At 42.6% G+C, this 5000-nt stretch overlaps 1 pseudogene; it reads right to left on the reverse strand.

The window, feature by feature from the left end:
• Positions 1–3191: 3191 nt before the first annotated feature.
• Positions 3192–5000, reverse strand: part of LOC118495110 — a 10571-nt pseudogene continuing 8762 nt past the window's right edge.

Below are 5000 nucleotides of genomic sequence, written 5' to 3' on the forward strand. Positions count from 1 at the left end.
TAAATTGTATTTATGGCAACTATATCCAGCTTTCTCAACCATACACAAAATGTGACATACCCAAGCATTGTTATGCAGTTCCTCGACGAATAGCTCCCGTTTCTCTTAGATAAACTAGCTAATGGCGTTAACAAAAAGGCGGCTAGCTCATATTAGCTTGATAAATGACTGCCAAACCTAAACCCAGTGCAACCCGGAAGTCAAAAGTACTTGAATAGTAACGTCGGAATGAGACATGAAAGCATCTCGGACTTTTTTTCAGCTGCTACAGGCGTGTCCAATACTGTACACAGTGATCTAGCCCAACACACACCACGCACAGTGTAGTTGCAAAAGAACTGAACCTCTTTATTTGGACGGTCCATGAGCCGACGAATGCTGCACTCAGACCATTCACCCATTAGGATGACAGTAAAAAGTAGAGTAAGCGTGGGATGCAAAGGTTGCGTAAACTATTAGAATGTCTGAGTCAGCAGAATTAATAGTATTGTACAGACAATCTATGCAATGATAGCCTACAGCTGGCTGCATAATTCAGGTACTTTGCTGGCGGGACATTAACATGATCTTGGGCCACTGGTAGACATCTCATCAGACACAGGCTCTGTAACCTCTAGTGTATGCTTGGTAGGTGAAATACACCAGGCTTACCATGTGAGTGCATTCTCCCACTCATTTCCTGCATCACTGATGTACACATGGCGTAACATATTCTTGGCCATGTTTTAGGGTTCTGTTACTCATAATCACTCATTTGTGGCTGCCGATACGCATTCTCATCCCCTGCTGCATCTTCATTATGCACATGACACCTTGTAGAATCTGATGCACTGTACCTCGATGTCCTAGTCGCATATATGTAGCCTGTCCAAGCGACAGAGCTATGACAGGATAATCGGAGCCATGTAACCTAGAACACCTTGATATACAGTATAGTGAATAGTTTAGATAGCCGAGTCTTCAAGTTGTCAGCATTGTTAACTCACAGAAGTCCTTTGTGGGCATGATGGTGATGCTTTTAGTAAGTCAGATCTATCCAGAGCCTGCTCTGAGAAAACTCCATGACTAGAATACTACTGAAGACCATTACAATCAAACATATTAAGATGCTGGAGCTGTGCCATTTCAGGCACCACATGAACAGTTTATCAGGACATGACAGCTTAACGGTTTCAAACACAAAGCCAGGAAGCTATTACTCTACGCACGCATAACTAGAAAAAACGCATGACATGTCTCTACAGTTATCACTTGAAAAAAGCCTACCGAGACTCACACGGAGTCCATGTTTCGGGGGTAGACGCTTTGTTTTCAGCTCTACCCAGCCAGCTCATGTGCGAGAAAGGCTTCAGTTCTTTATGCGTTACATAGTGGGACAGAGGGGTGTATCTCTGAAGCATCTCGTGACGATTGAGTGGTCATTATTCACAGAGAGCATCGTAAACATGACATTTACGGTGGCTATAAACATCTCCATGAGTTGCACAGATTGCTGCTCTCTGGCTGTTGTGGGTGACGCTGGACACCATCATCCCGAACCAGGTCCTCTCTACACAGTTGCGTAGTAGTGTGGCAAACATGCGATATAGATAATCAAAGCATAAGTTATCATGGCCAGGGAGAGTAGGCGAGAAAACTACATCGTGGAAAGATATCAGTAACTAACCATGTCGCTTTACTAGACAGACCTCCTATGGCTCTGCTGAAATAAAACGTGGTAATGGTTAGTCTACCGTGCCTTATGAGGCAGACCAAAGTGATATCCAAGGTTAAGACCATATACACATACATGCACGCTCCGCTCCTTGCCACATTCAAAGACAGAGCGCTCTGTATAATGACAGGCTGAGTCAAACTCGGATTCCCACTGATAATGTTAGGTTCTGAGACTGAAACACACTGAGACACAAACAGAAATATGGACATTCGTCAAGCACCTTGAAAGTATGATTCATCAAATCATCACGTTGGCCGTTTGAGGATGAGGGCACCGCGAGGGTGAGGCGCTGCGCTCCCCGAGCATTTTATTACAAGATCCAGCTTCATTTTCCAGAGCCATCATAAGGAGGCCAGAGGGTTGAGATGGCTTTCATTTAGCTTTCTCACCCGGCATTAAAGTGTAAATTGAAAACACTCTACCCTCCTCGCTTTTATCAATTCAATATCAATCAGCTCTAGCACAGTAAAAACCTCACCAGCCCTTATTCACCCCTCTGGGATTCCTTGGCACAAATGAGATTCATCATCATTTATGTAGTAGACATAAATAACAGGGACAAATTGTAGCTGGCATGAATTATTCGGTCTGGCTGTTCTTTTTATATATATATATATACAAAAAAAGACTATACCATTCTGCTGCATTTCACTACAAACAGCCATCTCAAATCGCACAACCCTTCTCTTTGGCTTTGTAGACGTTAGAGACAGTCACTTCTGCGTTGAGGTGTTCAGGGACAGCACCAAGACAAAAGGGATGGCTGTGGTTTGTTACAGCTTTTCCTCAATCCTTTGGTCCTACCCTTTGCCACAAAAACATGTCCTCTACTGTGGATACCAGGAAAGCTTTCAAACTTTCAACCACACAAGCCCTCACTAGCACTGGTTATAGAACCAATTAGGTTGGCTAGGAAGTGTATTGGTGTCAGTTTACCAATACCTGTCTACAGTGGAACCTCAGCGAGTGCATCCTAGGGCCATACGTTTAGTGGCTAATATCAGAGATCATTTAATAAAGTGCCTCACTTTGGGTGGACATTTTCTGAATCTACACATTATGTGTTGCAGGGCTGCGGCTGTTAGTGTGTTCTGGAAAGAAGCCTTGCTCCAAAGCAGGAGGAAAAGAAGAGTAACTTGTAGGGCAGAACCTCTTTAAGACAGCACCAATCCACCGTTTTTCTCTCAGACCACGGCAAACTGAGCCTCTGCACATGCCTCATGTCACATGTCCCGCGGTGACCTGAGCAGTTTGCCTTTTCTTTTCTCCTGTCCTGCATATAATATCCTCTGTATTCCATTTTAATAAACTTAGTTGTATATATAAAGTACCAAAATATTAGAGAACATATACACAGTTTTTTTGTCATTTTGTAGTGACTGCTTTGCCTGGTTTTCTTAAGCATACGTATATCTTTGTGCTGGGTGAAGAGGAGTTGAACAGGCCTCAACTGAAGTGTATTTTTCCTTTGTTCTTTTCATATTGTTGACGTCCGGTCTGTTCCATCTGAGGAGGAGATTGGATGTTTCAAGACATTTACAATCATAAAATATACTGCAACCATTTATGTTCATCCTTAAGGGTTCACTGTTCACACATCTACTCCCGTTTTCTCCAAGGGCAGAACAAGTTCTTGATGCCTTTTGTGTCCATGAATTGTTGCAATCATTTCATGCATTTGTATGGTGTGTCAGCCCTTTAACTTAGCATATCTATCTTTATTAGATATGTTTCTGCATAATAGGAGCTCCTTCCCACGTTGGGAAATACACTTCACTGCTAAATGAAAGTACATACAATACCTAACAGTTACTTGGAGATATTGTCTCCAAATATGCATTCGCCATGGCTGTTTATGTAAACAAAAGGGTGTGTTGATGTCATTTCTTTGGTAATAAGGAAATCTGATGGTGTAAATAGTGAAACATTGAATTATAACATCTCATTTAATTCCAACAGCAATCTGTGGATAGATTCCAGTGTGTATGTCCCTACTATTTGATCTTAGACATCAGAAAGTAAGCCAAACTAGGCTAAACACAGTGTTAAACATACTTTCAGACTGTAACACATAAATATATATCAGTAACCTTATCTGTATCTGAGAAGGAAGGAGAATAATTTGAAATGCCCTGAATTCCTAGCCTGGCTCCGCCCTCCTACGTACTTCCAGCGAACGGAGGGATGGCTGAGAACGATGACGTTGAGGCCGTGCGCTAGTAGAAGAAGCGAGCGAAGCCATCTGTCCGTTGTGGCAACGCTGCCGAATATCCAGAAGTTAAAGCCCGAGCAGAACAATCTTTGCTGAGTTGTGTGGTGGCCATGATGTTGTGGCCATCCTCTCCACAGGTTCGGGAAAGTTTGATTTTCCAGCTCGCTCCGTTAGTGGTGAAGGAGTTTGCTAAGGCTAACGCTAGCGATGCTCAATGCTAAATATAAGCTGAAAGTTGTTATCGGTCTCCCTTCTTGTTGACATACGTCACGACCAAACGTTAGCGATTGGTTTATGGCAGATCCGAGTGGCTCTGGGCAGATCCAATCATTTTAAACTTCACACAGTACCTGCCTTCAAGGAAGTTAACACTTGTCCATGGAGAGAGGCCAGACTCTCTGTACAAATGAAATGTACCAGAGTCTGGTAGGACCAGCTACTGAATTCCATCCAACTCAAAAATGTCACGCAACGAGATACCTTTTTTTTGTACGTCAGCCCAGAATACTCGGGAGTGGGACACAGGAAAATAATCCAGAGCTGCTGTCCTTAACTTGTTTTGACACGATGCAAATTTTGTCATCAAGTACACCATATGATGCACAGAGTAAGTCTGTGTCTTCCTCCCTTTCCGCAAGAGACCCCCGCACTGTGACTTGACTAATGATATTGTATAATTTAAATATTTATATATATATGTTATTAAAAATGAATACACAAATATATACTAATTAATATGAATTCTAAAAGTCAAAAGACTTTTTCATCTCTGTTTGCATAGGAGAAGTTGTGTGTGAAGAATGATATGCATTGCTTGCTATGTATTGCCTTATGGACACATTAATCCTTTCTCACATGGCCTAGTTTTAACACATAATAAGGTGTTGTTGCCTAGTTAGTAGTTTTAGTGCGAGGTTTGCCAGCCAGTGGCCTATTTAGTACTGGGCTGCTAAGGACACTTACCCCCTAAGGCATGCTCTGTCATACTGAGGCACAGTGACTCCAGCGTGGGGTTGATCTCCAGGTCAGCGCCTGGAACTTGGCATTCTGAGAAAAAATGATAAAAACGTC

This window comes from Sander lucioperca, chromosome 5 (genome assembly GCF_008315115.2).
Source record: "Sander lucioperca isolate FBNREF2018 chromosome 5, SLUC_FBN_1.2, whole genome shotgun sequence".
Taxonomy (NCBI): Eukaryota; Metazoa; Chordata; class Actinopteri; order Perciformes; family Percidae; genus Sander; species Sander lucioperca.